The 18416-nt window shown below is 37.7% G+C and overlaps 1 protein-coding gene and 1 pseudogene across 2 annotated transcripts in view; one reads left to right on the plus strand and one right to left on the minus strand.

The window, feature by feature from the left end:
- Positions 1-4671: 4671 nt before the first annotated feature.
- On the plus strand, positions 4672-17244 carry LOC112825495 (tubulin alpha-1B chain pseudogene; annotated as a pseudogene).
- Positions 13120-18416, minus strand: part of EMCN (endomucin) — a 95665-nt gene continuing 90368 nt past the window's right edge. Inside the window, exon 13 of one of the 2 annotated variants that reach the window (XM_073892026.1) lies at positions 13120-14066. The gene's annotated coding sequence lies outside the window, so the exon portion shown is untranslated. The remainder of the gene's footprint in view (positions 14067-18416) is intronic. The other variant, XM_025873555.2, reaches the window with a different exon arrangement.

The raw sequence follows: 18416 nt of genomic DNA on the forward strand, positions 1-18416 counted from the left end.
TTATTAGCCCAAAACATTCTAATCATGTGTCTCCAAATATGTACCTATTAAATTCTTTTTTAAAAAAATTTTCTCATGAAGCTAAGATGTTGAAAAAAATAGCTTGCTCTTAAGTTTTTGGTGACTGAATGACTTCTTGTTAACATAATGACAATTTTTGGTAATTCCAGGCAAGGTTGGTAGGCCATCTAATTTTTCAAGTCTAGGGAAAGCAAAAAATGTCAGCTTCCCTCATGGAAATGGCTTTGAACTAACGTCAGAAGACCTGGGTTAAAGCCAAAGCTTTCTTGTCCACTTACAAAGGGTCTGCATGTTCTCCAGTAATAAATTATCTTGCTGGGAGCCAACAATGTGTTTCCATATCTATAAGAAGGGGAAAATTAGCAAGAGGGGTCCAACTTATCCACAAGGTTGTTGTGGAAAATGGAATCATAATTTCAGTAAAATCTTTTGTAAACTGTTATTACATATATAAGGTGTGATTTTGTTACCTTTTAATATATGGGCAGGAGAAGTATATGTATATTTGTTTTGTTTGGTAAAGCTCTTACAGAGCCTAAACTGAGATTAACATTTATTCTCTGCCCCAGCTTCCAGCTAGAGATAATGACCTTAACTACTTCTGTTTTCAGCTCTTCTGGGGCTCATCACTACAATTGTAAATAATAAACTTACATCCTTTTCTGTAAGTAGTGGCTAATTGACCCTGTGCTATTGAGTAAAAGAGAATTTAGCTCAGGAACACTACCTCCCAAGTTAAATAACCTGTATCACTCTTCAATGCTTTTATTGCTTTCCTTTTTAACCTTAAATAATATAATTAAACCTCTTCTTTTTTTTTCCATTAACTTCGACAGTGTCTCTCTCTCCTTGTGTGAAATCCAGGCATTATTGTCCCTCCTGCATCTCTCACCTCTCCTCCTTCCCTTATCCCGTAACTTCTTTCAACTCCGCCATTATTTTGGATCTTTTAAGTTCGGGTTCAACCTTAAATTCTGTCTACTGAATAATTCCAAAATTGAGAACCTATGAACATATCTTACATTATTATGATTAGATAAAGTGTATTCACAGCAGAATCCAGGAGCGAGGTTTGCTTTACCTCAAAGGGTCTTTGTGCCATTTTGTGGAGGCTTCCTCCTTGTGGACTTAAAAGTCATACTTGGAGAGAGCAAGCAGTATGCTCTTCTATTCCAACAGGCAGTTTATGTAGCAGGTGATCATTAAGTACAAGATCCACTTAAGTCAATGGAGCTTGCACTTTCATGGGAATTTTTGCCTACGGGACACTTCGCAATGTCTTCTAGAGAATAGTGGAAACCTGCCTCCCAATGTCCATGATAGGAAAGTACAGATTATAATTGGTTATTATTGTTGTCCGTCACCTTGGGATAAAGGAGCAGGCAGATTACTTCTAAGGACAGATTCAGTGACCTGCAGACCTTGACCCTGAATTAATTAATTTTTAAAAATCTAACCTTCTTAAAACAGAGTGGAGGGAGTTATCAAAAATTGTATGCCTTTGAAACAATTAAAGAGAGAGACGCAGGTGAGTGGAGTTTGAGAATCCAGTGGGGGTGATAGTTGATTATTAATTGAGTAGCAAATAAAGGGATTTTTTAAGAAATATTTAGACTAATGTTTGTATACTATGGGTGTGAATCTTTTATTGCTTTAGTAAAATACCTTATTCATTAATTGGGCTCAGCAGGGAGGGGACTCCTTCTTGATCTTTTGCCAAAACTACCCCCTAAAATAGACCAACACACTAAGAGTAGGAAATATAATTCTGTGTCATTAAATTGTTTCTCTTGAAGGTTGCTATTCTAAACATCCAAATCGCATATATTCTTTTGGGAATAATCTTGACTCTGTGTTTTCCCTTCCTGCACTAAGAAAAAAAGTCAAAAAGCAAAATTAAAAAAAAAAAAAAGAAATCACTGGTTTCATCTTCCCTTAACTGTTTCTTCCCTATAACATACTATTTGGCTGAAATACGTTTAGAGTTTCCTCAATACCTATAGAAAAAGAGGCAAAACTTTTCCAGGGTACAGCTTCTGTTTATGCTCCAACCTTGTATAACTACTTACTTGTCTGTATTAGTTCTCTGTTACATTTAATTTTTGTTGTTGATGTTTTGAGGTTATTGTTGTTCATGTTCGGTTTATAGGGTAGGTATTGTGTTAAATGATTTGCACCCATTCTTTTACTAAATCCTCTCAAAACCTTAATATCTCCATTTTAGAATTGAGAGACTAACCCGGGGAAGCTAGACTTGTGCTCACGTCTAACTCAGAGCTCATCATTCATTCAGCCCCTGCGCGCCGCACCCACCGTACGCCGCTTGGAGAACAAAGCAGCGTCACGTACCACTACACGTTATGCTCCTGTCCTCACTTCACCTGGCCCGCCCGTAGTAGCAGCAGGTCAGGAAAAGCCCTCCCCTTCAAGCTTCAAATCTTCTCTTGGCCAGACAATACATTCTTAGAGGGAATTATCACCTAGAATATCTTTTCATCACTCCTGTGCCTAAAATAATACTTTGGACTGGTAGGTGGTTAAAAACAAAACAAAACAAAACACTTTATTGATGATAATAATAATAATAACTATTAGCATTTAGTATTAATAGCAGATTTCAATTTCTGTTCCCTTCCCACACACATTCCTTAAAGCTTCAACCTTTGAAATCTTCCCACACTTCTCTATCCAGACAGTTTGACTTCAGATCCATACTTCACACTCTGAACCTCCTCAGAGTGGGAAGCACAGCTATCAGAACTGTTCTTCTTTTGAAATAAAAATTCACACCAATTCTAGGGAGTGGGCCAGATCCCAATAACAAGATGGAGCTGAGACTGAGCACATTTTCTTGGATGCCAGAGTTTCATCTGATACTTTACTGAACCGTAAGTCTTAGGTAATAGAGGCGTTAATTAAAAACCGCCTCTTGTAGCACATGAATGACAAACAATCATACAGCCCTCGGCAAGTAAGTGGTCTTTACTGCAAAGTCAGAGAAAACCTCAGCTGGGCCTCCTCTAATCTATCAGATCATCTAAGCTCTTTGAGATAACTAAATGGCATTGCAACGGGAGCAGCAGGGTTGTGGCTGACAGTTTTTATTTTAAGTGCTTTCATTTGCTTTAGTTTTAGTTCCAAGCAAAATACTCTAAATCCTGCACAGTGCTTACACTTAAAATTTAAATGCAGCGTTATTATACGGCACTGCAACACTGGCAAAAGATAGCCCTTACTCTGCCAATATATTGCCAGCACACCAAAAAAGCTCCTCCCTTATCAGAGCGTATGTGCGTGCTCTCTCTCTCTCTCTTTCTTTCTCTGTCTCTCTCTCTCTCTCTCACTCACACACACACACACACACACCTGATCCTAGAGGAGGTTAATAAAGACCTGACCCTAAATTTGTGTGTACAAGTAAGGTTTTGTACCTTAAAGCATTGCAAACATTATCTTGTTTAAGTGTGCTTGAATTGACATGGTCCAGACCTACATTTGGTCAACAAAATAAACGTGTTCCAGAAATCAAACAAATCCATATTTAAAAAAAAAAATTCTCAAATTACTCATCCTTTTTGCCATTTTCCTCATTATCAAAACACAGCCCTAAAACAAGTGATAGTCAAAATATCTAATCATAGATGTGGCATGGTGCACTGACTTATAAGAACAGATGGCCTCACTTTTGCCAGATATTATCCTATCGGGAGCTGGATCCTAGAGAGATCTGAGGTCCCAGGGGAGGGACCAGAGCTGCTGTGGGGGCTCTTGGGGGGAGAGTAAGCTTAGGATAGCAGCTATTTATCAATGATACTGAAACATTTCAATATTTTAACAGCTTATCAGATAAATGTTAACATTGCTAAAAGCTCATTTATATTAATAGGTAATCCTAGACTCATGACGCTTAGAAATAGAGAAGGTTCTAATCTAGTGGTAGACTAGAAGGGTTTAGAAATTCTCACGGGTGTTGGAAAGGGATCTCGGTCTTGCCAATTAACTTTGAATATAAATATGAGTAGTTCTAACCCTGGTTGTCACTAGAAAAATCAAGGAGGGAAAAAGTTATTATATCTTGCGTCCCCGTGCGTCATAATCTCATTTAATTATCTCAGTAGCCCTGTAGGACTATATTATTTTACTAGGACTACCTTAATAGAGTACCACAGACTGAGTGGCTTCAGTGAGAGAAATTTACTTCTTCACAATTCTGGAGGGAAGAAATGCAAAATTAAGGTGTCAACAGGGCTGATTTCATTCTGATACTTCTTTCCTTGGCTTATAAAAGGCTGTCTTCTCCCTGTGTCTTCACACGGTTTTCCCTGTATGTGTGTTGTCCCCTAATTCCCTCTTCTTAAGGACACCGGTCATACTGGACTAGGGTCCTTCTTAATGACATCATCACTGTGTCACTTTAAAGACCCTATCCCTAAACACAGGCACAATCTGAGGTTATTGGGTTAGGACTTCAACATATAAATTTGGGGGAGCACAATTCAGTGCATAACAGAAATTTAATAATATAACCCCTCCTTGTAGAAAAATATTTATTTAGTCAGTACATTACTTACCTCAACTCAGCTTGTCAGGGACGGTAACTGAGACCTGGTGTCTGCTCCTGTCGCCTGTACCTGCTAACCTGTAGCTATGATGCACAAGTGCTTCTCTCTCTCTGTTGTTGGCCAGACGGGTGTCCATATCAACAATGCCTGCTGGGAGCTCCATTGCCTGGAACATGGCATCCCGCCCGATGGCCACATGCCAAGTGACAAGACCACTGGGGGAGGAGATGACTCCTTCAACACCTGCTTCAGTGAGATGGGTCCTGGCAGGCATGTGCCCAGGACAGTGTTTGTAGACCTGGACCCCACGGTCATGGATGAAGTTCGCACTGGAACCTACTGCCAGCTATTCCACCCTGAGCAGCTCATCACAGGCCAGGAAGATGCTGCCAACAATTATGTCCAAGGGCATGACACCATTGGCAAGATTGATCACATCTTGGACTAAATTCAGAAACTGGCCAGCCAGTTCACAGGTGTTCAGGGCATCTTGGTTTTCCACAGCTTTGGAGGGTGAACTGGTTCTGGGTTCACCTCCCTGCTGATGGAACTCTCTATTGATTATGGCAAGAAGTCCAAGCTGGAGTTCTCCATTTACCCAAGGTCCCCCCACCCCCCCAGGTCTCTACAGCTGTAGCTGAGCCCTGTGGCTCCTCCCCACCAGTCACATCACCCTGGAGCACTCTGATGGTCACTTCATGATAGACAAAAGCCCGTCTATGACATCTGTTGTAGAAACCTTGATACCGAGGGCCCCAACTACACTAATCTGCTACATTAGCCAGATTGTGTCTTCCATCAGTGCTTTCCTCAGATTTGCCGGAGCCCTGAATTTGATCTGACAGAATCCCAGACCCACCTGCCCTCCTAGCCCCACATCCACTTCCCTCTGGCCACCTATGCCCTTGTCATCTCTGCTGAGAAAGCCTACCATCAACAGTTCTCTGTAGCAGAGATCAAATATGTGCTTTGAGCCAGACAACCAGATGGTGAAATGTGGCCAGGGTAAATACATGGCTTGCTACCTGTTGTACCGTGGCTATGTGGGTCCTGAAGATGTTAATGCTGCCATTGCCACCATTAAGACCAAGCATCCCTTTATGGACTGGTACCCCACTGACTTCAAAGTTGGTATTAACTACCAGCCTCCCACTGTAGTACCTGGTGGAGACCTGACCAAACCACAATGAGCTGTGTGCATGCTGAGCAGTACCACAGCCATTGCTGAGTCTTGGGCTCACCTGGACCACAAATTTGACCTGATGTATGTATGCCAAGTGTGTTTTCACACGTACACCCACGTGTACGTGGGTGAGAGCATAGAGGAAGGAGTTTTCTTTTTTCTTTTTTAGAAGGGGGAGGAGCAGAGGGAGAAGGAGAGAAGGTTAAATAGGCTCCCCAATGAGCGTGGAGCCTGACGTGGGGCTTGATCTCATGACCCTAAGAACGTGACCTGAGCTGAAATCAAAAGTTGGATGTTTAACCGACTGAGCCACCCAGATGCCCTGGAAGGTGAGTTTTCTGAGGCCTGTGAGGACAAAGCTGCCCTGCAGAAGGGTTGTGAGGAGGTTGGTGTGGATTCTGTTGAGGAATACGGTGAAGAAGAGAGAGAGGAACACTAATTAACATTCCTTTCAGCCCTGGATCATGTTAGACTTAAAACTTTAGCTTCAACAGTAGCTGACAGGCGTTAAAAGCTTTCTGGTTAGATTGTCTTCACTTTTAACTGTGATCATGTCTTATTTTTCCATGTGTACTCATAGAATTTTTTCAACATGTCTCAAAGTAAAGGTTTAAGAAAGAAAAAAATATTAAAAAGTTTATAAAATCTTTTTAGAAGTCAATTTTATTAAGGCTTATTTTATACCTAAAATAATTCCTATTTTAAGTGTACAGCTTGAGTTTGGGCAAATAGGTATACCTTCTAACCCACGCCATGATCAAACTACAGAAATTTCTATCATCTCAAAAAAATTGCCTGTGCTTATTCCCTCGCACACCACTCCCTTTTATCCCTAGCTCAAGACAGACACTGGTCTGATTTCCTTTCTAGTGTTTCACAGAAATGGAGTCATAAAGTATGAACACCACTATCCCTGGCTTCTTTTTTACCACATGATGCATAATGTTTTTGAGATTCATCCATTTTTTGGATGTATCAGCAGTCTGTTCCATTTGACTGCTGCATGGTAATCCATTGTATGACTCTACCACAATTTGTTTATTGTCTATAGTTTTGGCTATTATGAAAAGAGCTAAAATGAGCCTTTGGTTATAGGTCTTTGTATAGCCAGGACATGTGTTTTCATTTCTCTTGGGTAAATACATAAAAGTGGAATAGTGTGTCAGATGAGAAGTATGCATTTAACTTTTGAAACTTTTTTTTTTCAAGAAGAATCTGCTACATTGTTTTCCAAATGGTGTATTATTTTACATTCCCACTAGCAGTATATGAGAGTTCTAGTTCTTCCATATTCCCTCCAATACCTGGTATTATTGGCCTTAATAATTTTAGCCTTTCCTGTGGATATGTAGTGGTATCTCATTGGAATTTTAAATTTGCATTTTCTTGGTGACTAAATGATATTGAGTTTCTTTCCATGTGCTTATTGGAAAATCGTATATCTTCTTAACCAACTGAGCCACCCAGGCGCCCCCAAAATCGTATATCTTCTTTTGTGAATTGTCTTTTTAAATATTTTTCCTGCTTTTAGTGGATTGATTTATTTTTAAGTTTTTTGAGTTCCTTACATATTCTAGATATAAGCCATTTATCAGACGTTTAATTCCAATATTTTCTTCTATTCTTTAGCTTGCATTTTTAGTTTATTAGTGCTTATTTCAAGAGCAGAATTTTTAGTTTTGATAAAGTTCAACTTATTTTGCTTTTAGTTTTGCCCTTTGGTATCCTATTTAGGGAATCTTTACTGACTCTATAGAAAGCAAAAGTTATAGATGTAGATTTAATGTTTAAATTTATGAGACATTTTAAGTTGGTATGTGTGTAGTATGAGGTAAGTGTTGACCTTAGTTTTTTATGCACATGAGTAAACTATTGTTCCAGAACCATTCCTTTCTCCATTGAATTAATATGTTACCCTTGTCAAAAATCATTTGATATATCTGCGTGTGTGTATAGGGAAATATCACATATTTACTTATTTCTGCAATATCTATTTTGTTCTTTTAATTAAATTCTATTCTTAGGTCAGTACAAACTGTTTTGATTACCATGGCTTTACAGTAAGCCTTCCAATCCAGGAGTATAAGTAGCTCAAGTTTATTCTTAAAAAAAAAAAGAAAAGATTTAGCAATTCTAAGTTCATTTTATTTTCATATGAACTTTTGAATTACCATCAATTTCTATAAAAGATGAAAACTGGATTTCGAATGGAATTTTGATAAATTCGTCGATCAATTTAAATAGAAATGACATCTTAATATTGAATAGTTTAATCTATGATCTGGTGTTCTTTAATTTCTCTCAGAAGTTTAACAGTTTTAAATGTATAAGGAGTGCACATATTTTGTAAAATTTATCTCTAAGAACTTTATATTTGTTGTAAATGGTATATTTTTTCAACTTTCTTTTTTTTGTTACTAAATAAATCAGTTGATTCTGTTTATTAATCTTACATTCCATAAGCATCACAAATCCGTTTATTAATCCTAGGAGTTTTTTTGTGGGTTTCATAGGATTCATGCAGATTTTGTCATCTTTCTTTCCAGTCTATATATGTTTTTATTTCTAGCATTATTACATTGGCTAGGACCTAACCCCCACACCCCTCCTGCCCAGAACAATGTTGAATAAAAGTGATAAGAGAGAATATGTTTAGTTTCTAATGTTAGAGAAAAGCATTTATTTTCACCACTTATATGAGTTAGCTGTAGGTTTTCATAAATGTGCTTTGTCAGATTAAATTCTCTTTTAATCCTAATTTGATGAGATATTTTATGATAAGTGAACACTGAATTTTATCAAATGCTTTTTCTGTATCTATTGAGGTAAGCATATGGGTTTTTTTTCCTTTATTCTGCTAATATGTTGAATTACAATGACTGATTTTCAAATGTCAGATAACCTTGGATTCCCAGGATAAATTTCACTTAATATTTTTTATATTGCTGAATTTTGGTTGCTAATATTTAGTTAATAGTTTGGGTTATTTTTGGTATTTATATTCATGAGGGCTATTGACCCGTAGGATTTTGTTTTGTTTTGTTTTTTTTCCTTATTGTAATGTCTTTGGCTGGTTTTGTTATCAGGATAATACTAGCCTGTTGGAATTAGCTGTGAAGTATCCATTCTTTTTATCATTTATGAATCCCTCTTTATCAAGTGATTTTTCTCATGATTATAGTTCACAGTTTACTTCTTTGGGGGCATCTATATCATTTTATTTTTTAAATTTTATTAATTTTATTTATTTATTTATATTATATTCAGTTAGCCAGTGTATAGTACATCCTTAGTTTTTGATGTAGTGTTCAGTGATTCATTAGTTACATATAACACCTAGTGCTCATCTCAACCGTTGCCTTCCTTAATACCCATCACCCTGTTACCCCTCCCCCCATCCCTCTGAAACCCTCAGTTTTTTTCCCGGGGTCCATAGTCTCTCATGGTTCGTCTCCCTCTCTGATTTCTCCTCCTTCAGATTTCCCTCCCTTCCCCTATGGTCCTCCGTGCTATTGTTTATGTTCCACATATGAGTGAAACCGTATGATAATTGTTTTTCTCTGCTTGGCTTAATTCACTTAGCATAATGCCCTCCAGTTCCATCCATGTCGATGCAAATGGTGGGTATTCATCCTTTCTGATGGCTGAGTAATATTCCATTGTATATATGGACCACATCTTCTTTATCCGTTCATCTGTTGAAGGGTATCTCGGCTCCTTCCACAGTTTGGCTATTGTGGATATTGCTACTATGAACATTGGGGTGCATGTGCCCCTTCTTTTCACTACATCTGTATCTTTGGGGTAAATACCTAGTAGAGCAATTGCTGGGTCATAGGGGAGCTCTATTTTTAACATCTTGAGGAAATTTCATATTGTTTTCCAGAGTGGCTGTACCAACTTGCATTCCCACCAACAGTGTAAGAGGGTTCCCCTTTCTCCACATCCTCACCAACATTTGTTGTTTCCTGTTTTGTTAATTTTTGCCATTCTAATTGGTGTAAGGTGGTATTTTATTGTGGTTTTGATTTGTATTTCCCTGATGGCTAGTGATGTTGAGCATCCTTTCATGTGTCTGTTGGCCATTTGTATGTCTTCTTTGGAGAAGTGTCTGTTCATGTCTTCTGACCAATTTTTTGACCAGGTTACTTGTTTTTTGAGTGTTCAGTTTGGGAAGTTCTTTATAGATCTTGGATATCAGCCCTTTATCTGTAACATCATTTGCAAATATCTTCTCCCATTCTGTGGGCATCTATATCATTTTAGATTGGATGATGACTATTTGGAACTTTATGTTGTTGATGTGTTGCTTTGCTGTATTCTGTTGTCTTTATCGGAGATTGTCAGACCTTGTCCTGGGAGGCCTTTAAATATGTTGGGATTTTTCATTCTTTCAGGGTTTGTTTTTAGGCTGTGCTAGGGTTTATCTAGAGTCACCTTTACTCTATGGGTATTTTAGCACGACTCCTAAAGTGTGACTCTTATGGGATCATCAATCAAGGTGATCAATGAGGATTTTCCAATATAGCTTGTCAGACCCTGAATGTCTTTCTGCCCTGTATGATGTCTAGGAATTTTCAGCATACAGCTCTTTTTTTGCCTGGTTTCATGAAGTTTTACCCTAAGTGTACGCACAGTTTAATATCCCATTATCAACAGATAGAAAGTCACCTATATGCAGATTTTTGGAGGTCTTTATTGTAGCTCCTTCCTGTCTGGTTCGCTGCTCCACGAGTTCCAGCTATCGTAGTGCCCTTGCTCCAATCTATGTCTCCTCAACCCAGTGTGATTCTCAGGTTCTACTTAGTGGTCCTCCTCTATGCAACGGGTCTGAAATGAGTCAAAATCAGGCCTTCATAGGGCTCACAATTTTGTTTCTCTCTTCTCACGGATCATGGTCCAGTTCTGCCTTTTGTTCATTGTCTGAAACAGTTGTTTAGTTTTTTAATTGTTTATAGGGGGATGATAAATCTGGTCCCTGTTTTTAACTATGGCCAGGAGTATAATGCTTTCACCCCTTTTTTTAGATAAATAAACTTAGATTAGAAAGACTAAGTAGTATAGTGATGAGGAACAAGGATTTGGGATTTAGGTTGGAATCTAAATTTTTACTGTTTAAGTAGTTGTACAACCTGGGTAAGTTATGTAACTTTCTGTCTTGGCTTCCTATCTTTAAAATGGATATGCTTATGTTTATGCTTATGATGATAACAACAATAAGAAAAAAGTAATATAATATTAGAAATTATTTCTTACCATTATTGTGACAATTAACTGAGATGATGAATATGAAGTGTTTAACATAATGCCTGGCATGTAGTGAATGTTGGATATGGTGTTAGGCAACTAATGATATTGTCCATGATCACTTCAGTAGAATTCTGACTTCAAGTTCAGGAATGTAATATTGGTGGACATGATAGATGTTTTTGCGTTATTTATCAAAACTGTTTTTCTTTTAAAAGTACCCAGACAGGAAAATATATTCAGGTCCACCCACAGGACAAATCGCCTTGAAGCAAGGACAAAGTATACTCGCTTAATGAAACATGAGAAACCTAGTTTGTGTTGGTGGGGAAATTTTTAAGGAAAGATCTGTGGATAATCCATCATAAATTTTTAGCTCAGGATAACTATTATTTAATTAACCACAATGATGGATAACTTGAATATAGGTAATAATTAACAGTTTCATAGTTTTGAGACTAGTGTCATCCAAAACATAACTTTTAAAGGACATATCCAGTTTTCTTTTTAGAACCCCACAAAATCTTGAATAATCACGAGTAGGGCTCAACAGGGAAAAATCAGGGAAAGCTAGCACGTTCATCGTTGAAGGTTTGTCCATGTCCTAAGTTGATCCTCATGATGGCAGGTAGACAAGAAATAAGACACAGATTTGTCAGATGTGTAATGGAATATTTCAGCTCAGCAAGGGGAATTTAGAAGTCTTTCTCTGCTGGCTGATCACAGCCACTGTGTCGGCCAACAACATCTGCTTATTCTCAGATGACAACAGTGCCAGTTAATTAGCTCTTGTTTATGTTTTGACTATTGATAGACTTAAATTATATTCATATTGCCATGCAGAATAAATACATAAAAAGGTTTAGCTTTGGTCTAAATACAGCCTTTCTATTGCTACAGTGACATTTGAACTGAATATCAGAATAAAGAGATTATAATAAGTCAGGCATAAAAATACATCACCTAAATCAGATAATTAAAAAAAATCTGATTAATGATAATTTTGGATTGAAAACAAAATACCCTACTTCAACAGAAGTTTTAAGCTGATTTATAAAAATGTAGACATTATCTACGAAAGAGATTGGTGCTACAAAATGCCACTAATATCTCCGCCAAGTCTTCAATCCTCTTTTCACTTTGATGTTTTAAAGATTTAATGCGATATTTGTTAGTATAAAGCATATTCTTTATGGAAAATTCTTGAACTAGAACAAATTTCATTCTCTTATGACCATTAAAAAGCTTTCCCTCTTCTGATCCTTTTAAACTCTCTTCGAATAATACTTATGAAAAGTCATGTAAATGTTTTTTCTACAAGCCAGAATAACATATCTCTTGTAGTAATTTGAACTGCAGAAAAGTTTGTTTCTTTGCAATACATTCTGTGTAACAACGCTTCTGTTGAGGAGCTCAGTACAGCATTCTAGGGGTGTTGGAATATTTTCCTTCTGGAGACAAATTCTCCATGGTTGGCCTCCTCCAGCCTTTGCTATTCCCATTTAAAGACTTGTAGGTCGGAGTTGATCATAGGCAAAGCATCTTTCAAGGGAAGTGTATGTATTGGATATCCTTGCTTTTTTCTCTGCCTTCTTGCTTGCTTTTTTTTCTGTCCCCATATCCCCCATCTCTCTTCTCAAAAAAACACAGAGACACCATTCAGTAATATAGATATGCTTGCTTGGGTGTCCTTGATTAGAAATAGTCCAGATATCAGGAAGCTAAAACCAAGATGATTATTTATATAATTCTTAAAGTTGGAAGTTTTGAAATACACTGCAAAAAAAGACATTTTAAAAAGCAGTTTTAAATATGCCATTCTGTCTTCACTACACTACACTCACATCACTAAGATAATTCAGCATTGAAAGCAGTTTAAGCAGTATAGGTAATCATGAAGTTAAAGAGCTGTCTGCCACTGAGGCTTTAGTTCCAAGGCCTTCCATAGAATTTTAACCAACATGACATTTTGATCCATTGTGTCCAAGAAGTGGTCAAGGTTGATCAGTCAGCTTTCAACAGAAGAATTTGCTCCTGATGGAGTGGCAGCTATAATCGTACGGTATTTTTAGGAAAGTGATACACTGAGAAGTAATATCATAATTATGTATTTATGAAGTGTTGGTTTCTACAAACTGGAGATTTGATGATGATTGCTAGAACAAATCATTGCATTTCTAAAAAAAATAAAAAATGCACACTGTCAACCAAATGGATTATGAAAAATCTCAATCCTGTTATCATCTTAATGAATGCAGTAGAGAGTGTCATAAATGCCCTTACATCCTTGTCACATAGTGTGAATTACAAATAGAAAGACCAGAGAAATGGTAAACTGACTTCCCTTTCATGGAGTCTGATTTGTGAATCCTTTGTTCCTTTCTCACTTATTACAGATGCCTTTCATTAGTGAGCTCTCATATTCAGATAATCAGCCCCCAAATATTCATAATTATGGGAAGACAATACCATTGCCATTTTCACAGTCACATTATGATATTTTTAGTGAGTGGGATATAGTAATTATTTATTAAAAGTAACACATGAAAATATGAATAAAATATCTTTATGTACAAAGAGGCATGGCATGATTTCTACCTAATATTTAATAATACACTTGCAAATTGTCCCTGCATTAACATAGTACAAAACAATAAATACAAACATCAGGTCATATAAGAATACCAAGAAAATAGGAAAGTCTCCATGGATAGGAACTGTTGGCTCTGGAAACTTTAAACTCAAAGGAACATCATGTCGTCATGAACCCACCTGCCTGGGCTGTCAGGTTAACTGCTCACAAATGTCCTTCCTAAAACTCGATCTCCTAAGGATGTTCTTAAAAAATGTAGTAATGTGCTTTTTCACATCCCAAATGATAGGAGAGGCCCAGGCTTCTTTTGGATTCTGTGGAATTATTGCATGTCATCTGAACATCACTTTATTGGGACAGGCGACTGGCACAGACTGGAGAGCAGGACTGGGAGTCGGGACTGAGTCCACAAATCGGATCTCCCTTTCTATCCCTGGAGCATAGAAGCTGAAGATTAAGCCTGTGGGGGGGAAAAAAGTTCAGATTCTAAGAAAGTGAAGAAGTAGAGATGCTGGAGGGGCCATTTTTGTTCAGAAATGTTAGTAACTTGCTGATTTTTTCCACCCAGTAGAATCACTTGACCATTTCACAAGTACTTCAAACTCAACACGTCCGAAAGGAAAACACACTGCAGCGGCCCCACCCCCACCCCCATCCGTGGTTTTGTTTCTCCTGATTTCAGCTACTTGCAGTCAACCTTGGACCGGAAGCAGATGATCCTCATTCTGACCTATTGATCAGAAGGTCAATAGTAGTCCAAGGCTATGTCACGACACCTACCTCAGTCACCTTCATCTCATCAAGCAGGCATTTTATCACCTCACATCATCATAAGAAAGGTGACTACAGTACAATAACATATTTGGAGAGGGAGAAAAACCGCATTCACGTAACTTTTATTATAGTTTATTTTTATAACTGTTCTATTTTGGTATTAGTTATTGTTGTTAATCTCTTACTGTGCCTTATTTGTAAATTAAACCTTATCATAGGTATGTATGTACCGGAAAAAATCATAGTATGTACAGGGTTTAGTACTATCCATGGTTTCAGGCATCCACTGGGGGTCTTGGAACATGGGTACTGCCTGCCAAACCTGTTCCTTCTCACCGCACAATTCTAATCGTTGCTGTAACCTCCATGGTCCACCCAGGCGCTCATGCTGGAAATGTGGACATAGCTATACTCCTAATCTTCCTCATTCCCCAATGCCCACATTCAACCAGTCGTGACCTCTGGAGAAGTTTACCTTCCACACATTTCTCTCTTCCATTCTGCCTCTTCATCTCCACCCCCACTGTACCTGCAGAAGTGGTGAAGCACTTGTGCTTTGCTTAGGGAATATCGCAACAATTTTTTTTTTAACTTCTCCGTTCTTACTCTTCTTGAATTAATCTTTATTAAACACTCAGTGATGTGTTTTCAGCACAAATCTTATCATATTCCTCTTCTGATTAAAGTCCTTAACTCTACCCTATCATTAATGGGACACAGTTCAAGGTCTGTTGCTTGGGGTGATAATGTGAATAATGAAGACATTTATTGGCAACTTTTATGCTTTGTTGCTGTGTGCTTATCAGGGGGAAATACGAACAGACAACTCTCTACTTCTCCTTCACAAGAAGGAGAGAAGGAGAGCCAGGGCTTTGTTTTATGACTTTGGGGTTTTCTTCTTTGCAGTGCAGAAACAACTTTCTCTGTTGGCCCCACAAGAAGCAGGAGATGGAGGCTTCTGTGCCTAAGTGGAAAAGGGTAAGTGGCCTGACCTGACAGGGTTAGATGTTGTCCTGCTGTTGATGGCAGGACTGGAGGTTCCCAAGAATCTGGGTGGGGTGGGCTCTGGTACCAGGGGTGGAGACCTGCACCCTGCTCTTTTATGGAATGGTTGGTGGAGGCGGGAACTTTGGTAAGGATGGTTAGTCATACTTCTGCTTCACGAGGGGGAAAGCCGGACCCTGGCTGCCATGGTGGGGAGTGGTCTGGAGAGCAGGGAGTGGCCACAGGATCCGTGTCAAGTTTAGTCTATGGAAAGGATCATAGAACAGAGTATTTCTGATGTCCTCCCAGAGTATCTGCAACTGACAGATGGTCCAGTTTATGCTAGGGCATGGCGTAGCCCTAGAGGGAGCACAATGATCATGCAGAACAGACCCTCTCTCAAATTTGGAACTGATTTCCTGGATATTTTACATCCAAGGTTGCAGGACCGGGTGTCTCCCAAAATGAGTAAATGTCTGCATGACATTAATGAAGGAGGACAGAATCTCATTTTATTCTACTTAGAAAAAGTATTTTATTCTCGTTTTCTGCAGTCCTTGATGATTTACCGTGGAAAATAAGACCTCCCGTGATCTTGTGCCCTCTACTGCTTCAGTCCCATTTTCTAGCCTTTCTGACATTGAACTATATCGTCTAGGCCAGTGCATCTCAAACTATGAATGGTGAGGACTAGATTTTTTTAAATTTCTCATCAGCTGCAAAATGATATTTAAAAAAATACAATAACGTGAATAGAATGTTGCAACAATATCAGATTGCTATGATTTTTAAAGGCTTATATTCAGTTTCTATACTTAATTTCACCGTAGAACAGTATTAACAGTTCATTGACCTAGCAGCAGATGTGCATAGCACAGCCCTAGGCCAACCAGTTGTTTCTGATTTCTTTCATATACATGCAGTTTCTTATCCTATAAGTCTCAGCTCAAATGCCATCTTTTCTAAGCAATTAGCCATTAAATTCAAGGTACCATGTCTAACTTTACATACCACTATCTTATTATTTACCATATTAAAGTAAAATTATCTTCCTTATGTGTATTTCTCTTCACTTCTATAAGCCCTTTGAGGACAGCAACATGTCATGTCCCTTTTTATACCTGGTCTCATACTTGGCAAAGAGCAGGATCTCTGTCACTTTTTGTTCAACTGACCCAGACTCTTTTGTAGGTGAGTTCCCAGGTGAAGAGTTTGTAGCACCATCTACGTAAACACCTGGATTTAGGTGAGTAGGCTAATGCTCATGATTAATACTACATTAATACTATATTGATTATTTTTTTCAAGGATCAGCAAGTGATATGGGAACGTTTTCATCAGAGTATACTCCACGTTGATCATCTTTTATCAAGAGATGGAATTTGCTTCTTTAATGACTTTTTTCATTAGTTGGAAGTTTCAATTTGAATGTACCAATATCAGTATTTGCTTCCCTTCCAATGTTATAATCTCTCTAAATTTAGTGTGTTTTCTTCAATAATGATAATGCATGACTTTATGGTTACTGAATGTCTCACAACCCTAAAATTTTATAAATTTATGATGTTTATAAAGAATAAATGATCATTTTTGTAATAAAGTATCATAATAGATTAACACTGACAACACTTTATAAGCAAAGAAGCAAAATGGTCTTAAAAGAAAAGATCTTTCTGTCGTAAGTTTTACAGATGTGGAGCCCAGTGCAAAGCATTATTAAGAATTTAGTTTAGGGCCATAACTAGGATGAGAAAATAGATCTCTTCCATGATGTTTTCTTTTTTTAGCCCTTGCTATTTTGTCTTAAAATGTAAGAAAAATAATTGAAAAACATGTTAAACTCTTCTGGAAGTTCACAAAAATGCTTTTATCATGGTACCATTGAGAAATGACAGAAGTTGAGCAAATTGTATCTGGGAGAAAACTGAAAATGGGTAACATTCCATACTTCTGAGGGTCTGTGGCATGAGATTTTCATATAAGCCACTGGTCTGTTCAGACTCTTGGTTCTTGATCTGAAACTCCCTTTGCTTTTTTTTTTAAGCTTTTATTTAATTATTTCAGAGAGAGAGAGAGAGAGAAAGGGAGAGAGAGAGAGAGAGAGAGAGAAAGCACAAGCAGGATGAAGCAAAAGAGGGAGCAGCAAGCTCCCTGCAGAGTAGGGAGCCCGATGCGTTGCGGGACTCGAGCCCAGGACCCTGGGATCGTGACCTGAGCCAAAGGCAGATGCTTAACTGACTGAGCCACCCAAGCACCCCCTCCCTTTGCTTCTTCAACTGTCAGGAGGCTTGGAACAGAATGGAGAGAGAGCCTGCTGGTGAGGGAGCAAGCAGGTTACAGTAGCTCTCTCCTTTCCTATAGCACAGAATGGGTTGTGGAACAATCAAATGCTTTCTGTTCAGTTTTAAAATTGTCCCCTCCCCCATTTAACATATACCTTGGACGTGTTTGCATGTAATTAAAAATTGTCTTGAGAATTACTTTTGCTAAGTTATATACTGTCAGTGATAGGATGAAGCATAATTTACTTGAAATTTCCATACCATTAGACATGTAAATTGTTTCTAAATGTTAGCTAGTATTCTTTGTATATTAACCTTTAATCACACTTCAAATAATGTCCTTATGAAAGTTTCCTAAAAGTGAAGTTACTAGGTGACAAATGTGAATATTTTAAGTCATTTGGTGAAAATATTACCAAACTGTTCTTCAGAAAGATTAATCTAATTTATACTTTAAAATGCAGCATAGGATATTATTTGCTTCACCAGTATGACTTAAAAATCAGGAAAAAAATGTTTAAGTAAATTGAAGGTTATAATTTTTTTGGTCTTAATTCACATTTTTTTGTTATTATAGTAACTCTTCTGTAATTTTATATTACCATTTCTATTTCCTCCTCTATGAATTGCCTGTTTCTGGCCTTTGTTCATTTTTCTGCTTCCTAATATGTATAAATGTCTTTGATATATTTAAGATATTAGTTAAGTGGTCTCATATTTATGCCAAACATTTTCTCAATTTGTTTTTTGTTTCATAATTTTCTTTATGA

The sequence above is a fragment of the Callorhinus ursinus genome, unplaced genomic scaffold, assembly GCF_003265705.2.
Source record: "Callorhinus ursinus isolate GAN/ISIS: 27379988/994484 unplaced genomic scaffold, GSC_fseal_2.0 scaffold4, whole genome shotgun sequence".
Classification (NCBI taxonomy): Eukaryota; Metazoa; Chordata; class Mammalia; order Carnivora; family Otariidae; genus Callorhinus; species Callorhinus ursinus.